Raw genomic sequence first — 26,253 nt, forward strand, 5'->3', positions numbered from 1 at the left:
AGATTTCAGGCATCAGTCAGTGAGTTGAAGAGAAATGAGAAGGGGGGTGATGAAGCATATTACTACTCATTTCTGGGTCCCTGGAACATGTGGCATAGTGGGATTCCCCCACTTTGCTCTTGCCTAAGGCTGCTTACATGCCTCCATGGGAGATTCCTTTCCGATCCTACTACCAATGCACTTTGGGCTTGGCTTGAAATTATTCAACTGTGAAGATACAGAATTTCAAATTGTTCTGCCTGTTTCAGTAGGCACAAATTCCTCCACAGCGGGGAGATTTCTCTGGGGAAATTTTGAAAACAAGCAGAGATGCTGAAGGAGTTTGGAGAAGACTGTTTTCTGCATGGAAAGTTCTGAGTGCAATTAAGTTGTACCCAAAATTTAGAGAGGCTAGAAAATTTTGGGGGGGGGAAATATGGTCCTCCATCAATGCAAAGAATAGTGTATCATTTCTGAATAGAGGAAACTATCACCGAATTACAAAATCATTAGAGGCAGAAGGCACCTAAGAGAAGGGCCATCATGTTGAACAACATCAGGTGACCCCATTCACCTTTAGCTTATGTATGTGGTGGCCCTGGGAGTTGTGCAGTGTACAACCTGCACAACTGTATTAATTGATTCTGATAAATCTAGTCATTACCACCACTGTCCTTCCCCCCCACCCCACCGCACTTAGATACAATCCTCTTTTAGAGAGGGGGAAAGTGAAGCCCAGAGAGGGGGAGGAACTTGTCAAAAGCCATACAGCTAACCACAGAACCCAAGTTCTTGAATTTTAGATTAATACTCTTTCCTCTCTACAGCGCTGCCTGAAAGAAATGTTCTTACTAAAAAAAAAAAAAAAAAAAAAATTCATCCTGAAAAGTATTTGTTTCAAATCTACACTGCTGTAACCTAACCAGGGCTATTTTCATAATGTTGAAACAGGAGTCAAATTGAGTCTGCACATTCTAAGGACAGTTTCCTCACATATGAAATGGGGATAATAATAGTGCCTTTTAGAGTTGTTTGGGGGGATAAATGAGTTAATATTTGTAGAACACTTAGAACAGTGCCTGTCATATAGAAACATATAAGTATTAGATATTATTATTAAGTGATATGTGGACTTTGGGGAGAACATGTACCTTTTATCTATGTTTTCACATGACCTGGCATGGCTTTGAGGAAGTGCTCTATTAATGTTTTGGGATGATGGATGGATGTGTGGATGGATGAATGGATGGAAAGATTGAGAGAAGGATGGATGGATGGATGGATGGATGGGTGGATGGAGGCATGGATGGAGGCATGGATAAATGGCACCTCTAGCATTACAGTGGTTCAGGTCAACAACCTTGGGGTTGTCCCTGATTCCTCTCTTACTCCATATAACTAATATATTAGCAAATCCTCCCTATTCTATATGCAAAATATATTTAGAATCCAACAACTTCTTCCAACCTCCACCATCCTAGGACCAAGCCATCAGCATCTCTCTTAATTGGCCTTCCTGCTTTGACCCTTGTCTTCCTGTAGTCTATGCCCTTATAGGATGATCTGGCCCCAATTACTGCTACTCTGGAACCCCATCTATCACCACTGTCCTATTTCTGTCTCTGACCCAGCTACACCAGTCTCTTAACCGTCCCTTGGTTGTAGCAGGCATGCTCCCATCTCAAGGACTTTGCACTTACTGACCTCTCTACCTGAGATGCTGTCCCAGTTGATCTCTTCTACTTTCATGGCTCCCATCTAACAACTTCCCCTCTATTCCTTCTGCTAGTGTAATTGAGATCAGGAAATCAGTGGATTAGCTAATGCTGGGGCTCTCTCTCCTTCAGAGATCAGGAAGGTGGCGAATCTTCTATCATGAGATTGAAGGCTATGTTATTCTCAGCTCGGGTGTCCGGAGCCTAGAATACTACGTAATACTGTTTTGTCATGAAGGGCTCTGAGATTACAGTCCCTAAGGGGTGCATAAACTTACAAGAACTTTCTATCTTCTGTGTTTTAGTTGCTTATATTTTTTGAGCTTTGAAACCCATGCTGCAGAGTCACTTCTTATTTTTATTCTTTGTGATTGTTATTTGACATTTTGGACGGTGAGCATCTCAAAGCTAGGACTTCACGGTTGTATAATCTCTCCTCTTTCTGCCACAGACCATGATACAGAAGAGGTTCATGCTAACAGGTAACTTTTATGGAGCACTTCCTACGTGCTAATGTGTAGGTTGTTTGCAAAAATGGCGGCGATAATTTCCCTCCTGTATATCTTCCACTTTGCAATGTGAATTTGCAGCTCTTCCACCAAGTGATAGAGTCAGTTTCCCAATCACTGGGCGGGCCCTGTGGCTTACTTTGACCAAATATAATGTGGCAGAAGTGACAGCCAGGGGCATGCCTAGGCCTCAAGAGACTTTGCGCAATTCGGCTGCGTCTCTTGGAGCCCTGCCCAACCTCCGTTTGAACAAGCCCAGACTAGCCTCTTGGAAGATGAGGGGCCCACAGGGAGCAGCTGAGGCCGTTTGAGACCAGCCAGCCCCAGCTGGCCTGGCAGCTGCCTGTGGATCCATGAGTAAGCCTCGTCAAGGCCAGGAGAACCGCACGGTGGGTTCTCATCCAAATCATCAACCCATAGAACTAGGAGGCAAATAAATGGTTGTTGCCTGAAGTCAGGGCTTGGCAAACCACAGCCCATCAGCCAAATCTGGCCTGCCTCCTGCTTCTGTAAATACAGTTTTACTGGAATACAGCCTCACTTGATTGTTTACGTACTGTCTAGAGCAGCTTTCCCATTATAACAACAGAGTTGGGTCATTGCAACAGAGCTGAAAATACTTACTATCTGTCCCTTTACAGAAAAACTTTGCAAACCCTGTTTAAGTCACTAAATTTAAGAGTGGTTTGTTATATCCACGAACTGAACCAAGCACTTTAAATGATTATCTTTAAAGTTTCACTGTAACCCAGTGAGGGTTTCTGTTCGTGCCCATTTTACAGATGAGGAAACTGAGGCATAGTGAGGGAGTGTACATGGTGGAGTCAGGAAAAAACACAAACAGTCTGGCCTCACAGACTCATGACTTTGGCACACTGAGTCAGTAAATAAAGAGATGGGTTTCCAACTGAGTGAATATATAGCTGAATCAACAGTTGAGGTCAGTTCCTTTGAGGTGGGATTGTAGATGATAATAACCTTTGTGTCAATGCTGTGGTACTTCTGGGCCCACCTGAATCCCTCACTGAAAGGGTGAGGAATCTCTATATCCAGACCTTAAGGGTTTTGACAAGTCTTTTATACGTGTGCCCCTAATGGAGGGCTCAGAAGAATCACTGAAATATATGTGGGAGGGAGGGAAGAAGCAAATAAGTAAGGGGTAGGTGGAGAAGAAAGGGGTGGAGGTGAAGAAAGAGAGGGAAAAGAAGCTTTAGAAAAGGAGAGAAGAGCAATCCAAGTTCTATGGAGGAGTATCCACCTTCCATTTGTGCCTGAAATCCATCTCACATCTGATGTTAGGTGGTCACTAACATCCGTCCTGAAGGTGGGATCAATCTAGAATCACTCTGTCACTGGGGAGACTTGGAGGGTCATCAGGGGTCATTATTATTATTATTTTTTGTGATACGCGGGCCTCTCACTGTTGTGGCCTAACCTGTCTTACATCTAAGCTCTGGTCTTTGCAGGCCCAGCATCCTCTGGAGTGGGCCAGGGGCCTTGGTGACAGGGACGCTCACAGCACGGGGGGAGCATCCTCCCCAGCTCACTCATTCCCCAAGAATAGGAGCACGTGGTCAGTATATCACTGCATCCCAGACAGAACAGAAACCCCCCCGACTTTCTCAGCAACTCTCCCACCCCCCACCTTGCTGATACTATTCAATAGCCCACATTGACTTTGGGAGGAGAAAAAAAAATGTAATTGTTAAAGCCTAAATCCCTTTAAACTCTAAGATCAAAAGGAAGGTTTCCATCCCATGACACATAATTAAACATGCAGACGTGCCCAACTTTGATTCATGAATGCTTCTGCACTTCTAAATTGTTGCCAGGGAGATCAGGGCCTGAGAAAATTAAAACCATTACGCCTCAAAAGAGTACATGATTTTCACAGCTTTCTAGCGTGATTTCCTGTTGTGCAGAACTTTATGTTCTCCCATTTTCTCCTCTCTACCTCAGTGTCCGGGGCTGAACGGAAGCAGCTTTGCAAACATCTTTAGGTCGAGAATTCCGGCAGGTCCGGCGTGATGTGAGCACAGAGCCAGATTGCAAGGCCCACCATCTTCGTACTGCTTTATGTCCGACCAGAGGGCAAATTCCCCACTTAGGCAAGATTCCCTGAGGATGGCCTCAGATGCCTGGGCGATGGGATGACAGCATGGTAAGGAAAGCCCTCAAACACATGGGATGTATTACGCAGAGCTCTCTGGAGAAACAGAACCAGTAGGATCTATATCTATATCCTCTATATTTAAATCATTATTATAGGAATTGGCTTGTGTAATTATGAAGGCTGAGAAATCCCACAGTCGGACACCTGCAAGCTGGAGACCCAGGACGGCTGGTGTGGTAACTCAGTCTGAGTGAACTGGGGTGGCAGACGACGCAGATTCCAGTCTGGGTCTGAAGACCTGAGAGCCAGGAGTGCCGAGAGCAGGAGAAGATGCCTGTCCCAGCTCCAGCAGTCAGACAGGAAGGGCCAAAGTTTTCCTTCTTTCGTCTGTTTCTTCTAACCAGACCCGCAAAGGGTTGGTTGGTGTTCATCCCTGCTGGGAAGGACAAACTGCTTTACTGAGTCCACCAATTCAAGCACTGATGAGTGAGGGAATGAAGCCTGAGGGATGTGTGATAGGGGTGGGCAAGAGCATCTCCTGGCCCATCACTCTTTGCAGTTAATTAAGGTGGTGCTTCAAATGGAAAACGTCCTGCTAATGGCAAACCACATCTGACTCTCTCCCCCTGCCCACAGTGGAGGGTGAACATCCCCCTATCTCTATTCCTCTTGCCTTTCCGGGAAAATCCCAAAACTGAAGACAGCTGTTTCTTACGATAACAAGCACCCTGCCGGCACGTCAGCCCCCCTGGATACTGCAATGACATGTCTGTTTCAAGGAACAAGTAAAACAGTGGGAAGTTGCCAAGACAGAAAGAGCCCCAGGGGAAAAAGGGCCGGGCAGCGTTCAAGTGTCCTTTGCTCGCTCTTAAGCAGGAGGCCAGCTACTCTGGCAAAGCAGGGGGAAGAGGTATGGGGCGCCGCTGGCTCTCATAGGAGGCATGCTGGGACCCTGGAGGCTCAGGCTGGTGCAGCAGGAGAAAGGCGGGACTAAGTGACCTTTTATTTCTTGGCCCTGATGTGGACCACCAGCAGCGGGTCCATGGAGATCAAGGGTCAACTAGCTCAGGTGTGGTTCAGGCAGCTGCCCGTGACCAAGAGACAGACAATACTCAGAATCAGAATACAGCAGGATCATGACCGTCACAGGTGTCACAGGTGACACAGGTGAGCAGAATCTAGTCTCCAGGGGAAGAGGTTGGACCATGCACAGCTGACCTCACCAAACAGGCTGCGATCCAGGCTGAGCACACATTCCTGGCAGGTACCTGTAGGGCTGGGTGGGAAAGCTGAGCTGGAATCCCAGGTACTTCTTCTGGACTGGTGAGATCCAGGGAGCGTGGGATGCCAGGGGCTCCCTCCAGTGCACCCGCCACCTGGCAACAGCAGCTGGCTTAATCCCCCAGGCCTGCAGCTCCAGGGCTCAGGCAGTGGAAATTCTGCCTGCCTCGCTCAGGATCCTCCTGGGGACGGTTCAAGGCTGAGCCTCTAGGGGAGGGACCAAGGGCCCTGGGTGGGAGGGCTATGGATTGTGAGATTATACCGTCCTCTTTACGGAATCTGGGAAAACTGGGTCACCCTCTAGCAGGGCACGTTTCTGCCAAAAACAGCCAGTGAAGCCATGACACCGATGCACGATGTTATCTTAGAGGCGTGACTGTGGCTACTTTCCACCCGGGGCTGGATGGGATGTTTAATCAACACGTTGCCAAATAATGATTTTGTTGTAGCATTTTATTGATAACTAGAAAAGACTAGCTCACGGACTCTCTGTTCGATCCGGCAGACTGCCCAACTCCCCACTTCCCACAGGTAATTACCTGCTCCTAATTGGGTCCGAAAGCAGCGGGTTTATATTTAAAGGGAGGAGCACGGCACATTTTGTATTTTTCCAGAGACCATGTGGATGAGAGTTTTGTGCTCTGGGTAACTGTGGCTTAAAGAGCCTCATCCTTCTCTTAAGCTCTGTGTCTTTGGGGAAAATATATCACTTGCCAGAGCCTATGTCTCTCCATTTATAAATGGAAAGGAATGATGTGATGCTGCAATGAGATTAGGGACAAAAAAGCAGCTCTCCAGTGCCTGACACACATGGGATTCTCAGGGATTGCTAATCTGTATCTTTGAACGCGGAAAGAAGTGGTTCCTAATCTCTACCTCTTGCTGCTCTGGGGTGTCTTGTAATATCCTCTACCTCCACACATAATGCCTCCTAGCTTATTATTTCCTATCGATTAAGTTTGCTTTTCAATATAGCTCTGTCAGGTCATCCAGACAGGTGAAGTTAGTCTGGCTGTACAGATGGGGAAATTGAGGTCGGCAGAGGGGAAGTGACCCGTCAAAGGTGGTCTCTCTTAACTAGATGATGGTGTCAGGGTTCGTTGCCACTGAGACCAAAGGGCTATTGAGCCTCGGGGAAGGAGAAGTGGGAGGAAAGCTGGAAGAATGCTGAGAAGACAGAGTGAAAGTTACAGTTTTCAGCCACGCCCTGGAGAGGTAAGAGGGAGCATGAACGAGTTCTGGCTCCCAGGAAGTGGGGTGAAAGATACCTAGGCTGGCTGGGGTGCAACACAGGGCTCCCCTTCCTGGGGGATTGGTGCTCCGGGGAAACCCAGCAAACTAAAAGGCCCAAGTAGGAGTGGAGGCAGGTGCAGAGAGCGGCCACCATCTAACAGCTTGATGAGCTTCAGAGAAGGGGTAGAACTCGCTTGCCTATTGCTGCGTGCTCGTTGAGACTGCAGAGTCGGGGCAAAGACGGAGCAAGGTCTGAGGTCTGCCCTGTGTGAGCCCCTTCCATTCAGCTAACACAGCCGTAAACGTTTGCTCGAGGTCAGCATACAGAAGAGGCTCCTGTGGGTGCCTGCCCCGACCCAGGGGATTCCGCCAGGTGGCCTCCTGCCGTCCTCCCTGGCTTCCGTGTTCTCCTGCCCCATTTTGGTGCTGGCTCTTAAACCCGGCTCTCTGGCATGTTCTTATACGATGCTGGGGATAGATTTAGATGAAGCATGGCTTTGGTCACAACCTCAACACGAAGACATGTTTGTTGACACGTCTTACTTCCCTACTAAAATTTCAGTGCTTCCAGGGCAGGGCCTTGACCTTCTCACCTTAGTACCTGCCCCTGCACCTGTACACGATAGGTGATTGCTGAATGAATGAATGAATGAAATGAATGAATCTGGCATCTCACCAATCACTAGTATTTAAGTTTCACAAGGACGACAAGGAATGTCGTCCGTCTTGCCCGTTGCTGAACTCCACATCTGGTACATGACGGGCATTCAATAAATATTGTGGAATGAATGAAAGGTTCATCTCTACCTCAGCAGCACTGGCCTTCTCCCTTTCCACTGATTCCTGCAGTGCTGGAGCTGGGAAACACTTTAGAGATGAACTGGTCCAAGTTCATTATCTCAGAGACAAGACGGTGTGACCTGGTGAGCTCACACACGCTGCTGAGTTGGGAGCAGAATCCTTGCATTCTGGCTCCCAGTCCAGGGCTCTTGACTCACTACCGGCTCCATCTTCATGACGATTAACCACCTGGGGAGCAGAGCAGCAACCGGAGTCACATTCGCTCAGAGGCCTCCCTGCGCCAACGGCAAAAGCAAGGGCTCAGAGAATGTCTGAAAACCAAACTCAGGCTAATCTGTCGCTCAGCCAGTGAGACACTCAGCGTCTCCAGCAGGTGGACAGCAGAGCCAGAGCCTGAGCAGGGATGTGCGTTGGGTGGGCTTTCTCTGAGCAGTCCTGTGGCTGAACGCTCACATTGCCGGGGGTCCCCGGGAGCCTCTGGGCCTCTGCCCCCGAGGGCTTGCTCCCTCCTTCTGGCTCCCTCGGTCCTTCGCCAGGGGGCTGCTGAAGCGCCATCGGCCTGCCTTTTTGCAGGTGAGTGTGAAGCAGCAGCACCGGCCTCAGGAGGCCTGGCTGCAAACGTTGGCGCTGCTGCTTCCTGGCAAGAAAACCTTGGGCAAGTTACTGCTCTCCTCTGAGCCTCAGTTTCTCATCTATAGACAAGGGGTTTAGTGGAATGAAGAACATAAACCTTGTGAGAGTATAAAGCATGGCGCCTGGTAGGTGTGGCCTGTGGTGAGCATCTAATAAGCAAATATCAGGGACTACTGGTGGCACTCAGGTTGAGGGAGGACTCAGTACAGCGCTTAGAGCCTCCGTCATCAGACTCCCTGGGTTCGAATCCCGGCCTGGCTCCTTATCAGCTGCGTGTCCTGGCGCCCGTGATCCAACCTCTCTGTGCCTGAATATCCTTATCAATCAGATGAAGGTGGTGATGGGGTTGTTTCCCTGGGTTTATGACAGATTCCAATAAGTTAACTTGCAGAAAGCACTTCGAATAGTTTCCGGCACATGGCGAGTGCCAGATAAACACCAGCAGTTCCACTCTTCCTATTACCTCATTTCAGAAACAGATTTCGGAGAGCCAGATTCCTTCTCCTGCAAGCCTCCGGGTGAAGAGATGAATGCAGACACCAAGACAACGGTGCCGACATCTAGCTTGTTGGCTGGTAATCGCACTTGCTTATCCTTGTTGTTCCCAAGCACAGCCCGCTGCTGGTGGAGCCCCGTGCCTGGACGACGCTCCCAAGCTGAGATTGCTGGGCAATGACTCCTACACCATACACTGTAACTGGCTGCCAGCAGCGAAATTGCATTTGTATTGATCTAAAGAACACTTTATTGATCAAACACTGGGAAAGTAACCTTTGAAACATAAACCCATTATTTTAACAATTTGTTGCCAGGAAAGGCAGAGGCTGCTTTTATTTTCCTTGTTGGTCAGTTGGCCTTCCCAGGGCAGCTTCCCATACAGGTAGGTGGTCTGGAGACTTACCTTCCATGAGCAGCTGAGCAATGACCACCTCTCAGGTCGCCAGTGCCATGACCCCCTTTTGCCCTCCACGTCTCTGTCCCTCTAGGCCTTCCTATTGGCAGGCTCTTCAGTCTCTAAATACTTTTTCCCCCCGCGTCCTTGCCTGACTCTCCCTTGCACAGCCTTTAAATCTCCCCTCCCTCCTTGATCTCACTGGCTGAGTGGGACGGCCCATCCTCCTTGGTGTTTCTGGATCATTCTGAGCAGTTGGGGGTGAGGATGAAGGGACCAGGTTGCCAGGACCTCCCCATGAAGCACTCACGGGCTGTCCCATCAGGTTGGGAGCACAAATTCATCTGAAGCCACTGTCCCCCACTCTTCCCCATGTCTGCTTCTGGATCGGACTTTATTAAACGTCATTAAACTAAATTCATGTTGGTGTGCGCTATTAGGAAACTTAGGGCCTCTAGGTGAAACATTTTTAGAAGGGAGGCATCACTCTGCAGCAATTTCCAGAATGACTCAATTAACGCGTGCACACAGAGGGCTTCAGCAGCCCTCATGGGGGAGCTAAAGATTTGTCCCCAGTTCCTGCCCTCAGTGGACTGACCATTTAGCCACACTAACTGGAGAAACCCACACAAAGGAGTAAATCACAGGAGGCAGGCCTTACGAGGAGTTATGAGTGGCACAAGAATTCAGTAGGAAAAGAATGGTCTCTTCAATAGATGATGCCAAGACAGCGGGATAGCCACATGCCAGAGAATGAAGTTGGACGCTTACCGCACACCCTATACAAGCAATTACCTCAAAATGGAACAAAGACCTATGTGTACGAGCTGAAACTATAAAACTCTTGGAAGAAAACTTAAGTGTAAATCTTCATGGCTGTGGATGAGGCAACGGTTTCTTAGATATGACACCTAAAGCACAAGCAAACAAAGGGAAAAAAATTGGACTTCATCAAAATTAAAACTTTTTAACTTCAGAGGATACCAACAGAATGGAAGGAAATGTATTCAAATCATATATATATTTTTAAAATTTTTGGCTGTGTTGGGTCTTCATTGCTGCACGTGGGCTTTCTCTAGTTGCAGCAAGCAAGGGCTACTCTTCATTGTGGTGCGCAGGCTTCTCATTGTGGTGGCTTCTCTTGTTGCGAAGCATGGGCTCTAGGCACGCAGGCTTCAGTAACCGTGGCATGCAGGCTCTGTAGTTGTGGCTCGCGGGCTCTAGAGCGCAGACTCAGTAGTTGTGGCACACGGGCTTAGTTGCTCCGCGGCATGGGAGATCTTCCCGGACCAGGGATTGAACCTGTGTCCCCTGCATTGGCAGGCAGATTCTTAACGACTGTGCCACCAGGGAAGTCCCTCAAATCATATATTTGATAAAAGTCTAGTATACAGAATATATAAAGAACTTTTACAACTCAAAAATAGAAAGACAACCCAATGTACAAATGGGTGAAGGATTTGAATTGACACTGCTCTAAAGAAGATAGGCAAGTGGGCAATAAGTACATGAAAAGATGCTCAACATCACCAGTCATTAAGGAAATGCAAATTCAAACCACAGTGAGGTACCACTTCACACCCATAGGATGGCTATTCTCAAAAGACAGAAACGACGAGTGTTGGCAAGGATACGGAGAAATTGGAATCCACATACACTGCTGATGGGAATGTGAAACAGTGCGGCCACTTTGGAAAAAATGTTGGCAGTTTCTCAAAAGGTTAAAGGTAGAGTTACCTTCTAAGTAACTTATAATGACAATTCCGCTTTTAGATATACACCCAGGAGAACTGAACTATGTTCACACAAAATGTGCCACACAAATGTTTATATCAGTATTACTCTGAATACCCAAAAGACTGGAAACAACACAAATGTCTGTCAGCTGATGAATGGATAAATAGAATGTGGTTTATTCATACAATGTAGTATTTTTTAGTCATAAGGATGAATGACATTTGGGTACTTGCTATAACATAAATGAACCTTGCAAACATTATGTTAAATGAAACAAGCTAGACGTAAAGGCTGCATATTATATGATTCCATTGGTGTGAAACATCTGGAGTAGGCAAATCCCTAGAGAAGGGAAGTAGATTAGTGGTGCCAGGAGCTGGGGTAGGAGGGCATAGCGGGTAACTGCCCAGTGAGTACAGCATTTCCTTTTGGGGTGATACATAAAAAGGGTGACTTCTACAGAATGTGAGTTAGATCTCAATTTTCAAAATAGAGTGGCACAGACCCAGGGTGCTTTGGGTGGTCTGTTGAGAGAGCGAGCCATTAGGTCAGGACACAGCTGGGGGGAGGGGTCCACTCTCCTTCCTTGTGATTTCGCCCCGAGGGCGGCAGCCTCCTAAGATGACCCTTGTGACCCAGAGCACGAAGAGGCCATCACTCTAGGTAAATAGGAGTCTCACAGCCCAGGCTGTTGAGTCCTCCGTGCAGTTTTCAAGGGGACTTACTTTTGGTTTTGAGTTTCCATTCCTCTTGGAGAAGAGAGGCAGAAGCTGTTGACAAGCCTGGAAACTGGAAATGTAAATGAAAAAGGCAGTCCCGCGGGAGTTGAACACACAGCCTCCCCGGCTCAGTCACCTTGTCGGACAGAGGCTCCTGGCTCAGGGACTTGGAAGCATAACCTGCTGAAATGGTTTGCCGTCCATCTCTCAGACCAGGCAAGCAACCCTGGGCATCATGCCATAAGGAAGCAAATGGGCTGTCACTTCATGTGTAAGGCCAAGCACATGAGCAGAAGAGCTCCAGTCTCGACCACGATGTGGAATGGAGGGAAACAGTTTGGGAAACGTTTTTGAACTCGATGGACAGGATATTATGGTTTAGGGTGGACACCTGCTCAGGAATCAATGGAATGGGCTGGTTCTATTTATGGAGGCCGAGGGCAAATCCTGCATCTACCCTGTGGGCAGCGGCAGGCAGGCTGGATGCGTTCCCGGAGAGCATGTGGGCAGGAGCCTTCATCCCACAGATGCTCAAAGAGGCTGAGTGATGTGGCTACAATGACAAAGCTTACTGCCTGCAGATCCAGGGTTGGAAGCCATACTGCTGCCCTTGTACTTATTGTTTCACTCCTTGGACAACTCTTCCTCTCTAATGACAGATTCAGTGATGCCTGGTCTTTTGGCTGGAACTCCAGAGAATTTCTCTCTCCTCCTCCACCATCACCTCCTTCCCCTCCTCCTCCTCCTCTTTCTTCTTCTCCTTCTTCTTCTCCTACTCCTTCTTCTTCTTCTTTTTCTTCTTCTCCTTCTCCTCTTCCTCCTCCTCCTCCTCCTCCTTCTTCTTCTTCTCCTTCTTTTTCTTTTTCTTCTTCCTCTTCTCCCCCTCCTCCTTCTTCTTTTTTTCTCCCCCTCGCCCTCCCCTCCCCCTCCCCCTCCCCTCCCCCTCCCCCTCCCCCTCCTCCTCCTCCTCCTCCTTTTTTTCCTCTTCTCCTCCTCCTCCTCCTTCTTCTTCTTCTTCCTCTTCTTCTCCTTCTCCTTCTCCTTCTTCTTCTCCTCCTTCTCCTTCTTCTCCTTCCTCTTCTTCTCCTTCCTCTTCTTTTTCTTCTCCTTTTTCTCCTACTCCTCCTTCTTCTTTTCTTCTTCTTCTTCTCTTTCTCCTCCTCCTTCTTCTTCTCTTCCTCCTCCCCTCCCCCCTTCTCCTCCTCCTTCTTCTTCTTTTTCTTCTTCTTCTTCTTCTCCTTCTCCTCCTTCTTCTTCTTCTCTTCCCCCTCCCCCTCCCCTCCCCCTCCCCCTCCCCTCCTTCTCCTTCTCTTTCTCCTTCTTCTTCTCCTTCTCCTTCTTCTCCTTCTTCTCCTTCCTCTTCTTCCTCTTCTTCCTCTCCTTCCTCTCCTCCTTCTCCTTCTTCTCCTCCTCCTCCTCCTCCTTCTTCTTTTTCTTCTCCTCCTTCTTCTTTTTCTCCTCCACCTCCTCCTCCTCCTTCTTCTTCTAGTTCCCTCTCCCTTTCCCCTTCCTTTCTTTTCTAAATAAATTGAGTAAAATCCATTTATACAGAGGCATTACATAAATTCCTCAAAATGAAGAGTGACTCTCAAACCAGAGCAAGCACAAGACTCACCTGGAGGGCTTGTTAAGACAGAAAGCAGGGCGCCACCTTCAGAGTTTCTGATTCAGTAGGTCTGGGGTGGAGCCTGAGAATGTGCATTTTTGCCCCTATTCCAGGTGAAGCTGGTGCTGCCGGCTCAGGGACCACACATCAAGATCCTGCTCCGTAGCTTGAACAGTGCATTTCCCAGCCTCTGGGCAGGACCCTTCCTACATCATTTTATGCAGGGGATCATCTCACTTGTTTTCATAAGTCTCCAGAAAATTCTGTAGATGAATCCATATAGAATTTCTCCATGAAATTCTATAGACAAATCAATATTATTACAATCATCATCTGGAATTTATTGAGCATCTACTAAATGTCAGGGGGCTAAAGGTCATAGTCAGAGGAGTCTTTTCTAATCCTGAAAAACTGCATGCAAGTTAAACTCATTGATGGTTAAGAAACAATCTCCCATGGCTTCTCAGCTCTAGAGCAGGACTCAGGTGGGACAGAGGCTGGAGCTACTGAGTTTCAGAAATGATGTCGTTGTCACCTGCTGACCTCCTCACCCACAGGCAGTTCTGGGAGCACTCTGCTAGAGATTTTTGTTTACTTGATTCCTAGGTATCCATAGAAACCCAGAATCATGAACTTGCATGCTTGGGTAGGACCCTAGATGTCATCTGGTCACTTCCTTTCACTCCGGGCGTATGTAACCTCTTCTCTATCTCTTGGTTTCCCACTGCAGTCCTACCCTTCCCGTGTCTCTGTCTAAAATGACACAGCTTCATAAAGGCTTCCCGATTGTCTAAGGAGATGGGGTCATTCCCTCTTCCGCCTCTCCACTGCATCGCCTCCTTTTTGATGTGACTAGAGAAGGAAGCACTTAAATACCAAAGCTTAGGGACTCATACAGACATAGCGTAATCCTCTTATTTGCCAGGGCTGGAGACTGAGGCCCAGGAGACAAGGCCGGATGTAAGTTAAAAAAAAAAGAGAAACAGGCAGAAACTCTAAGAAGTTCAGAGGGCAGCGAATATTGTTTTCAGTGAAATGAGGTCTTGGTGGAAGGTCACTGGGCAGTGAGATACCTGGGTGGAAGGGAGCACAGGGAGGAGGGACCTGTGAGTGGCCAAGTGGGGTCTCGAGGGGGTCGAGGAGTGGGAGAGAGAGGCAGCAGCTCCCGCAACCCATCAGTTTCCCAACTGTGACATGGGACAGTTGTTGAGGACCCAGGCTTGCTATGAGACCCAAGTGGAGTGAGTTAGACATGAACGGCTGTCTGGTGAGGCCTGGGGATTCTGGAGAGTGACCTGCACCTGCTCCCTCCTCCTGGGGCTCAATGGCCCAAAACACTCCTGTAGGGACCCAATCCCATCAGAACTGCATGGACTTAGACTTGGTCTGTGCTGCTCCAGGATGTGGGCAAACTCTTTCTCCAAACCCTTTTCCAGAAATTCAACAACCATCCTAGACGCCTTCCCTACTCTGTCTTAGACCCAATCAACCAGGACAACAGAATATGAACCATTCAGATTATGAAACAAGACACAAAAGAACCCCATGCTCTCACCTATATACCCATTTGTCCTTGTCATCCCCCATTCTCCTTCCTGCAATTTAGGCTTCAAATATTTTTCTACTTCTTTTGCTCTCAACACACCATGCTCCCTGGACCCCCCTTGCCGCTGCATTGCTGGCAATGGCCAGCCCCTTCTGCCCACTGGAGCAGACGCTGCCAGTGCCTCATCTACAACCCTCAGACCTTACACACGTTCATGTATCTGGCAGCCTTGCAACTGTCAGGGTCTATGTCTGTGCCTGAGGCTTTCACCAAGCCAGAGAGGGCTAAAAGTGCCAAGCACTCAACATTCCTCATCAGGAGTGGAACTCAACTCTGACGTGGGAGTGGGTGCGTAAATACCCCAGCTCCCTTGCCCCTCAGGTGAGACAATTCTGAGACACTCATTTGGTACCTGTTCCCAGAGTTTATGCACAAACTGTGATAGCTGACTTAATAATACATCCTTGGGCTTCCCTGGTGGCACAGTGGTTGAGAGTCTGCCTGCCGATGCAGGGGACACGGGTTCGTGCCCCGGTCCGGGAAGATCCCACATGCCACAGAGCGGAGCGGATGGGCCCGTGAGCCATGGCCGCTGAGCCTGCGCGTCCGGAGCCTGTGCTCCGCAACGGGAGAGGCCACAACAGTGAGAGGCCCGTGTACCGCAAAAAAAAATAAATAAATAATACATCCTTATGGGTTGCTTTTTCTTCCCTTTATCTATTCCTTATTCTCTCTCTGGGGTTCATGTCCTTCCCAAATAAACTTCTTGCTCTCAGTTCCTTCTTTTAGAGTCTATTTATAGGGTGAATCCAATCTCAGACACATATTAATGATCTCATGCTTAAAATCTCTGTATTGAAATATTTCCTTCCTAGACTTTTCCAGGCAGTAAAGGGTTGTGACCTCTATATGCTAAGGGTACTGTTTGCCTGCCTCTCTCAGGGCACATTGTTTTCTAAATGCCTGTTGCCTGACAGTATCTCCTCATTATACTTTACTCCCAAAAGGCAGGGACCATGTGCTACCCTTCTTTCTGTCTGTATCATCTGCCCACCACCTCCCATAGAGTAAGTATTAAATGATGTATGGATTGTTGCCTAGAAGTTGGCAGGCATCATGGTTTAGAGGAAAGAGCATTGAATTTGGAGTCGGGAGGTTGGACTTGGGGTCCCCATCTTTCAGGACATTACTTGTGTAACCAGGGACAGGCCACCTAACTTTTCAGGCCTCAGTTTCCTTTGTGAAGGAGATGCAAGCTGGAGTCATACCTCTGGGGTTGTCTCCTCCATACCTAATAGAAGATAAAGAGCCTTCTACTTGGCATACCAGCAAAGAACACCACCAACTGAGGGCTGGGTTTCCACACTGAGGATGATTTTCCACTACCCACATTCGGGATTCTTCCCCTTGAATGCTGAAAGGAAGGCGGTACCCAGAAGCCCAGGAGCTGGGTCAGGAAGTCTGGTGGCTCCCAGCTGTGATGGCGTCATGCTCCAGCAAACTCACAAAATGCAGTGTAATTTCCCTTCCTCTTAACTATCAGCAGCTTGGAAGGAAAGCCACTCTCTCCCGCCCTACTCCCTCTTCCTTAGTTAGTCATGACTCATTAATTGCCACCAGCGAATGAGTTTTATTCTAATTTTCATGATCTAATTCAGAGATGTTTTCAGCTAAAGATCAGGATATAGGGTTTCAGCTTAGCTAATGAAATACCTAATGAATTGGCATTAGTGACAATTACAGACAGGACACCTAGAAGGGAAGAGCCAATTGCAGTCCTCCACTGAGGCCACTCACCAGTGGCTCCTTGAAAAAGCACAGATCTTGTGTTTATCTTCCTGATTGACAATGCTATTCTGGAGACTTGGGTACCAAGAAGTGGATGTGAAGAAGACACATTCGTCTCTCTCTCTTTCTCTTTTATGCTCTGGTTCTGCTTTCGAACCACCAGCATGATGTGAAAGTGGGCCTTCCAAGTGTAAACATTACCTCCTGAAAATAGGATCAATGTATAAACTTGCATGTAAGTGAGATTCTATCAAAATAAAAATTCTGGACCTTAGAATAGTCATTCATCAGGGAGGGCAGATGCCTTCTCTAATCGGATGGGAATCTGAGGCAAAGGACCACAGAAAGCCAGGGAACGTTTGAGATAGTCTCAGAATTCTTGCTCAAGCCCCATGCAGTGGAGTCTGTGCTGCTCTTATATGGCCCCTACACTCTCCCATCCTTGCCTCGTAGAGTGAAAATGTCAATTGAAGGTGGCAAAACCTGGGAAGAGAAAAGTCTTTAAAATCACAGAGCTTAATCACTTGACGTTGACAGTTTTTATGATCTCTGTTCTGGTGCAAGCCAGCTGGTCCAAGGAGAGTCTAAAGCAGCAAGCAAGTTAAGGTATAGGCTTCAGGAGCAGGAAAAAAAAGACAGCCCCCAAATTAGCTGAATGCATGCAGCACCCCTCCTACCTGGTTGTTCCCACCTCCCTCATTATCCCAAAGTCATGGGTAGGAGGGGCATCCTCTGTGGCCCCCAGGTTAAATGCAGTCATCACATTTGGGTATAGGTGTTGGGTTTTTGATCTCTGTTTTCTTCTTCCTTATTCTTTCCCCTCCACCTAATTCACCTTGACTTGAATGTCAAGTCATCTTGATTGACCTCCTCGGGTCTTTTTCTGGCTCTGTTACTGGGCATTCTTCCACATTGCAAGGTGAAAAATGCTTCCTTTCATCTCCTGTGCGCTCCTCCATCTTTGTCTTGTGGAGTGTCTGCTTTGGGCCAGTTCTTCTTGGGAGTTTGACAGCTTTATGCACCAGCTAGTGTTTCTCATGTAACCTCGGGTGTTCTTCATGGTCATAGGGGAGCTCTCTTGAATTTAAGAGGTCGAGATGGTGGAGTGAGTGATCCAGTACAAGGGTGAAAATAAAAATGAGTACTCCCTTGGGGAAGGCATTATACATTTCCCATCCCTGGGGACCATGCCAGTGAGGAGAGACTGGTCCTATCTTACACATCTATATCACTTAGCATCCTTGGTAGATACTGTTGGGGCTAGAAATACGTGTGAAACGAATAAACATTTGAATGGTTTTTAGACTGTTTTCTCTATGGAAAGGAAGCTGGAAAAAGGCCATCATCAAAACTGAGATCTCAGTCCCCAGAGGAAAAACAAACTTAAGAGTCTGTGATGTAGAGATCAAATACAGGATTGATGCTGTGGCATTCAGCCATTCTGTGCAAGAAGGGAGTTGACTGTCAATGCAAATGCTATCAGGTTTACCCTAAACACATGCCAAAGCCTAGCCTCCAGGATGCCCCTTATCCTCTCAAAAGTACACTTCATTTTAAAGGGGCAGAACAGGCATCGGAGAACACATGCCATTGGGAAACGCTAGCACTATAAGGGGGCGGAGCGGTCCAGGACTTGGAGGTAGGAGACACAGTGCCAGGCATCCTGACTTCGACAGGAAGTCTGACCAAAATGTGGAATGGCCTAAGGCAGCTCTGAGTGTGTGTGCAGCTCTGAGCACAAGGGGAGGGAGAGAAAGCCTGAGGGATGAGGGCAGAGAAGCAGAAATTCCTCCTGCTTAGGAATGGGCAGGGAGGGGGCGAGACCCTGTGCAGCCTCGGACCAGACTGGGATGCCATCTCAGTGTAAGGCACAGACTAGTGCAGCAGTCAGACAGCACTGGCTACAACGTCAAACAGGCCTGGATTCTCAGCTGAAGAGCTGTACAGTCTACTCACTGAACTTCTTTAAGCCTCTCTTCCCTCGTCTGTAAAATGGGGAGCATAGTAGCACGTAGCTCATGGGCTTATAAGAAGGACTACATGAGATATTCGGCATATTCACTGAGACCGTGCCAGGAGGTACTCGGGGCTCAGGGGATAGAGGACAAGACAGGTGAGTCTCTGCTCTTGGGCAATTTTCATTCCAGTGGGAGGCCGCACTTATGCAAAGGAACAAGACAGCTTCAGGTTAAGACACATGCTGTGATGAAAATGAACAGGGCTGATGGGGCAGTGACTCCTGACTTGGGGGTTGCTGCGTGCAGGCTTTCCCTAGTTGAGGCGAGCAGGGGCTACTCTGCTTTGCAGTGCGCAGGCTGCGGTGGCTTTTCTTGCTGTGGAGCACAAGCTCTAGGCCCGCGGGCTTCAGTAGTTGTGGCTCATGGGCTCCAGGGCACAGGCTCAGTAGTTGTGGCGCACAGGCTTAGGTGCTCCACGGCATGTGGGATCTTCCCAGACCAGGGCTCGAACCCATGTCTCCTGCATTGGCAGGCGGATTCTTAACCACTATGCCACTAGGGAAGTCACTCCATAGAATTTTTTAAATTAAATTGATTGGACTGGAAGGTTAGAGTGGAGTTAACATCCTCTGTCTGGGGCAGTGGTATAAGAGTTAGAGGTCAGGTGCTAAGTAAACACTCAATAAATGTCTATTATTATCATAATTCCTATCTGATTCAGAGTCACAGACTATCCAGGGAAATTCCCTCAAGGAGGCAAGGAAGATGAGAAATTAGTCCTGGCCTCAGGGGCTATGGGTTGTGCAGGGCCGGCTGCTGGGCTGGGAGCTGGGGGGTCAGTCCACGATGCAGGAGGGGGAGTCAACACATTACAGACCACTCAGCGAACCCCATGAACTATTATTGGCTCTGATTCTTTCATGTGTTTGTCAGAGTTTCCACTCGTCACCAGTTGGGCGCCTAGGTGCACAATACCCACACTCAAAGCACCAAGGGCAAGGCTGTGGGGTCCTCAGAAAATGTCCCCCACCAATGTCCTCTTATGCTACCAACAGGCCACTCACGATGGCCCCCGTCCATCTTCACTTCCATCCAAGAGCATGCTGCCTCATCCTGACCTTCAGAAAGGATTGTGATGCGACCACGCGATCGCTGAAGGGGTCCAAACAGCCTCTGTACTTCAGCAAGTTCTCCACACACGGATTTGAACCCAGAAGCAATGACTGATGTGTTCCTCTCCCTGGGGCTTTGACATTGCACCACTTAGAGTCTATGTGCTCCATGCTCCTGGACTTGTAAATGAACGGTCTGCACGGCTGTACAGTTATACCCTCGATGGTTGAAAATTCTACATTTGTACAATACAGTCAAACCAGACGGATTAAAGTTATGCATTTATCCCTGTGCCTTCCATAGCTCAACTAAAAAAACTCCGTCAAGAAATGTTTTGAAGGTGATAAACCCGGAGGGACAACTAGAAGAGGTGAGGAAACAGGAGATGTCGAGAGCTGACAACACTTTTTTGAAGATGAACCTCTACAAGGGGAGTAACTACTGATTTAATAAAGGGGAAAAGCTGAACTCTCAGTGCCTATAAATGGTGTGGCTAACAGGAAATGAGCCAATACACACACACACACACACACACACACACACACGATCAGGAATTGGATTCACCAGGTAGAAAGGAGGCTCAAAACATCAATATTTGTTGACAGTCTAAGTAAGGAGCATTGCTTTCCAAAGACTGGTGTACCTAAGAATAAACCAGCTGGACCCGTGAAGACTCAGGATAACAAGTCATTGTGAGTGAATGGCACGACTATTACAGTAAATGTGCCTCTCCTTATCCCAACCAAAGACCCTATCAAGATTTGGGTTCCATGGTCTGAACTGGATGAGGCCACCTGGCCTTCTGCAGCCTCACACACCGGAAGACCTCAGAGGGAGGTCTGTGTGATCTGGGTGAAGCCTACTCCATCCCCTCTCCCCCAGCTCATGCACTTGTGGGAAAGATGGAGACACCCAACTGGGACCCCTCGTTTGCCATTCATCTAGCAGAAGCATTCATTTCTGGGTAAAGAGCAAGGACTACCATTTTGTACAGTGAGTTGAATTCCTCTCCTGCTGGGAGCAAAACCCTTGAAAGAACTTGGCAGAACCCAGTTCTGTGTCCAGCTCCAGCATCCCTTAGATACTCTGCTAAACACTGTAATGACCACTGTCCAATGACCTTGCAGTGACCTTCTCCACACAGCCCCTCTGAGGGTTTCTCTCAGGCAGCAAGGATGTCAGCACACTGTAGACTTCTTAAAAGCCCAGTGCCTTGAGGGAACTGGTCCTCAGAGGTGCCTAAGCCCTGGATAGGGCAGAGGATTGGCCCTTACCCTCCTTCCCATGCTTCTGGAGCCTTTAAACCAAGTCTGAACACACTGAGTAGACCAAGACTTCAGAAAAAGAATGACTGAGGGTTATTTTCCAAGCGCATCCTCCCATCCACGGGCCTCATTGGCCTGAATCATTGCAGACGGTGGACCCTGCATGAGGATGCAGAGCAGAGACATCTCCCTCTGTCGCTGCCCGCTTGCCCTCTGACCCTGAGCCCTCTGTCACTGCCCGCTTGCCCTCTGACTCTGAGCCCTCTGTCGCTGCCCACTTGCCCTCCGACTCTGAGCCCGTGACTAAGATGCTCAATGTCATCATCTGCAAGATGATGTGGAGGGACTATGCTTGTGTGGGTGTGTTTGTTACTTTTTTTTCCAGACTTAAAGAAAAAGTTGCAAATATAGTGAAAAGAATTCCTGTATCCCTTTGATCCAGATTCCTTGAATGCTATATCTATCATAACCACACTACAGTGATCAAAATTTAGGACATTAACATTGATATAATACTGTTTTCTAATGTACAGACCTCATTCAAAGTTTCCCAATTGTTCTTCTTCTGGTCCTGGATCCAATCTAGGACCACACATTCTATTTACTTGTCAAGTCTTTCATCTTTTAGTCTTTTATTATTTTGTTACTATTATTATTTATCACCATTCTAATGGTATTTCTATTATTATTAATCTCCTGAAGTCTTTAGTCTTCTTTATGATCAGATAAACTCGATTGTTTTACGAAATTCCCTTCGAGCTTTTATATGCTATGAATTGAATCTTTCTTGCTGTTTGCATAATCAGTTAAATACGCAGTATTTTGCAGGCCAACTGGGAAGGTTTGTGTAACACCCTGATCTGAGTTTATGGGAGTAAAGTTTCTGATAAAGTCTCCCTTGCCTTCTAGAACCTTTTTTTTTTAACATCTTTATTGGAGTATAATTGCTTTACAGTGGTGTGTTAGTTTCTGCTTTATAACAAAGTGAATCAGTTATACATATACATATGTCCCCATATCTCCTCCCTCTTGCATCTCCCTCCCACCCTCCCTATCCCACCCCTCTAGGTGGTCACAAAGCACCGAGCTGATCTCCCTGTGCTATGCAGCTGCTTCCCACTATCTATCTTCTAGAACCTTTAAGTCTAAGTGCAGTCAAACATTTACATCCAGAGTTAGGTAGAAAGGATGGCATGGAATGAACATCTCACCTTAGCTGGTTGAACTACGCTGAGTTCATTGGCTTCAAACATAACTAGGTTTACCCAGATACATGGGTGCTAGAGAGAGGTTGCACCCTGCAGGGGTGAGGTGGGAAAGCAACCAGGAGGGTGAGTGGAGAGGGTGCTGAAATCCAGCCTGGGGTCTGCTCATCACACCTACCTCCTGGCTCTGGGCTCTTCCTGCCCACAAAGTGCCTTTTTCTAATTAGCACGCAGGTGCTAGTGCTGATTCTGCTCAGCCTGGTGCCCTCAACTCAGACCAACGTGTCGGAAAGCCAGTCGCTTTAATAGCAGGAGACAGAGGGACAGTGTGAATGACTCAGAGAAAAAGTGCCACCACCACTAAGAAGGCGTCTCTAAGCACGGAGGCAGGTGGCGCCACCTGGAACACCATCATTACACAGGAAGGGGGCAAAGATGGAACTGGTCACACATCTCACCCCTCGGCTAGGGAGGGGGTACCGACAGATCCACCCTCCTTCCTCCCCGCCTTGAGTCCTCAGCCCCCCGGTGACCATTCTCACTGTAGCAAACACTATGTTAGAGCTTTTACTTTGTTCATGTTTATTTTTCACCATAAAAACAAGACCTGCGCCTTAAAGAAAATTTAGAGAATAAGAAAAGTGAAGATTAAAACAAAACTAAATAATTATCGCTGCACGCACCATGCAGGTAAGCGCAGTTAATATTTGTTAGTGTTTTGTGCTCAGTTTTTTAAATGGAAGTCTTCTATATTATAAATATTTTCCTTAACATTGCTATAGTTATATACTATCCTGTTTTTAAACTTTCTATTAAATCATAGATGTTTTGATGTTATTACATCATTCAGTGTATTATATCAATTTTATATTGTTTTCTCAATTTTTTTTTTTTTTTGTGGTATGTGGTCCTCTCACTGTTGTGGCCTCTCCCATTGCAGAGCACAGGCTCCGGACGCGCAGGCTCAGCGGCCATGGCCCACGTGCCCAGCCGCTCCGCGGCACGTGGGATCTTCCCCAACCGGGGCACGAACCCGCGTCCCCTGCATCGGCAGGCGGACTCTCAACCACTGCGCCACCAGGAAAGCCCTGTTTTCTCAATTTTAATATCTGTGTAATGTTCCATTGAATGGGTTACATAACCTTTGCATCATGAGGTCTTTAACTTTTACCATTAAAAATTACACTTTGCCCTTTATTTAGGATTGTTCTCTTAAGGTGGAATCCCAGAAATGCTATTACTTGGTTAAAGGCCATGCATATTTTGAGATTTACGCTTTAGCTTTTTACTCTTCAGATTGTTTCATTCATTCACTCATAAATTCATTCTCTCTTTGGCCCAGGAGAGATTTGAAAAGGATTTGCACACTGGAACTTGCTCTCTTTCCACTCCTAGAAGTCTGAGCTGCCACAGAACAAGCCCGCGCTAGCCTGGTGGATGATGAGAGATTCATGGCCAGGTCATACCTGTTGTTCCAGCCAACAGCCAGCCAACCACCAGAAGCAGAATCTAACCAAAAGATGTGTGAGTCAGCCCAGTGAAACCCAGCATCAACGGCCAACCCACAGAATTGCGAGCTAAGTACGTGAGCTACGTTATGGGGTGTTTTGCTATATGGCAACACGTAACTGATAGATCCCCTCATTTCTAGATGGGTTCATGTGACTAGTTTTGACCAAGGGAATGTGGACAAAAGTGATGTATGGACCACCTCCAGGGCTGGCCCCTAAAATCTTCTGAAAGACTGTTCACTTGCTTTCTCTTGGCCAGTGAGTCAGGAGAACAGAAGGCTGGAAGGAGACTCTAAGGGATGTAGTCGATCAAAATGGAAAGAGTATGAGTCAGATTCAATACTTAGAGGACAGCTGCCCAGAGAGCCACCCAACCAGGAATATCTTGGCTGGACTTTGCATGAACGAAGTGGTGAAGTGCTGGATGATTTTTTACATTGAGTCACTGAGATAGTGGTGTGGGGGGCGGGGCGTGTGTGTGGGTGTGGGTGTGTGTTGTGTGTGTGAGATAGCAACTAGCAGTAATGAACCTAATGTTTGGTGTTGCTACTTAATACTTGGAACTAGGTGACTGATTACCATGCTTATCCTGATATATCAAATCCAAAGACTAGATAGTGGAGAAGGATATATATTGAGAAATGGGTGAATTGGGGACAGAATATGAACAAATTTTTATCCCTGCTAAGGTGTTTATTTACTGTTTTATTCAGTGAAGGGCCAATTAGCCATTTTTCAGCAGGAGAATGACAAGGTAAACTATGACAGTCAAATACTTTCTCTTTCCCTCTCTTTCTCTCTCTCTCTCCCCATTTTTTTACCTAATATGCTGTGAACACTGTTGATGTTTACTAAATAACTTTTTTAAGCAAGGCAGGAAGGAGCCACGTGGAACGGGATTACCCTTACCTTCATAGTTCTGCTGTTTTAGCAGTTCCATGATTTTCATTCTATCCTAATTACATCCATCACTTTGAGTGATGGTGTCAGAAATTCTTACCTGAATTTAGTTCAATGTCTGTAGCTTTGCTTTGCTCCCTTTTAACCCTCTTCAAGGGATGTACCAGTTCTTTGCTCGTCTTCTTGGGAAGGACTCCCTGAGATCGCTCCAGACTGTTAAATGCATCTCTACTGATTTCTGTGGGATTCAATCAGCAGAAAGCCAGCTTAAGCCCAATGTGAAGTTTGCGTGTTCTCACCTCCCTTGCAGAACAAGGGATGCATCGTTTTTTAAGGATAACATTAAAATTTAAGGTTCAGAGAAGGTCTGTGAAATGCCAAAAACTTTTGCATTCTCTTGCTTCTTTCCCTTCCAGTAAATTTCTATGTGCAGTTCATCACATTCAATGAGGAACAGTTAGGCTACCTTCCCATCCACTCTCCAAATTCTTTGTACTCAGTGTCCTTTGCCCTGTCTTCTTTGTTGTTATTCGGTCTTGCTGAAATAATAAGCTCCAGGCTGTTTACAGCTCTTTCTTTATATCATTGAGTTAAAGAGAAGGTACTCAGGATAAGCATTTTTTATTTTATAGGGTCTGCCCATGTTGTCTGTGACCAAGAAATGAATAGACTTATCTTTCATTGACAATCTAGCTTTCATACTAATAGTTTTGTCCCCTTAACCAACCAATGGTTGCCAACTTTATTAAGGATATTAATGAATTTAAAAATATCATCAAAAAACAATAATTAACCTTGAATATAAAAGTATTAACCAGAAACACTCAATCACTTTCCCAAGCTTAGGAAACACTTAGAATGTATTAACTGTTCCTAAAGGAGTAATTAAAGAACTTATCTGTTCTGTTTTAAACACAAGGAACAAAGGGTCAATCAAACACAACAATCTGTGATTGCAGATAAACATGAACAAAATGGTTGATATATAAGACGCTGCGTCCACAGAAGTGGACGCCCCCTGATCGGTGAGTCTGTAACATTTCCAAGCAGGCATTTCTCTAAAAGACAAGTCAGGGAATAACACCACCTACCACAAACTGCCCAATCATTGCCTATTTGGGTTGATTCTTGTACATTTCACCTGTATTGTAATAACAGTAATAGCAAGAATTTATGATGCATCTTGCAAAATTGTGTTCCAAACAGGTGTTAAATGTGGGCACTGTTATTGGAAGTGGTCAGGACTGTGTTGCGCAATGGTTTACAAAGCTGTATTGAGGAGTTACTGACGTATAACAAACTGCACACATTTAAGCAGACAACGTGGTAACTTTTGATGTCTGCATACACCCATGAAACCATCACCACAATCAACATAATGAACATCTCTGTCAGCCCTAAAACTTCCCGTGTCTCTGTAATTCTTCATTCCTAAACCCCTGACCACTTGCCAGGCAACCACTGATCTTTCTGTCACTGCAGATGAGTTTGGACTTTTTTTTAGAATTTTAAATCAATGAAAATACGCAGTAGAGTTCATTTGGCATACTTCTTCTGAGATTCTGGTACTTTACAGAGGTATCAAGAGTTCATTCCCTTTTATTGCTGAGCAGTATTCCATTATACAATACATCACAGCTTGTGTATCCATTCACCTGCTGTTGGACATTTGGGTTGATTTGAGTTTTGGGCTATTACTAATAAAGCTGTTATGAATATCTGCATACAGATCTTTGTGTGGACATATGG

The sequence above is a fragment of the Pseudorca crassidens genome, chromosome 15 (genome assembly GCF_039906515.1).
Source record: "Pseudorca crassidens isolate mPseCra1 chromosome 15, mPseCra1.hap1, whole genome shotgun sequence".
In the NCBI taxonomy this organism is placed as follows: Eukaryota; Metazoa; Chordata; class Mammalia; order Artiodactyla; family Delphinidae; genus Pseudorca; species Pseudorca crassidens.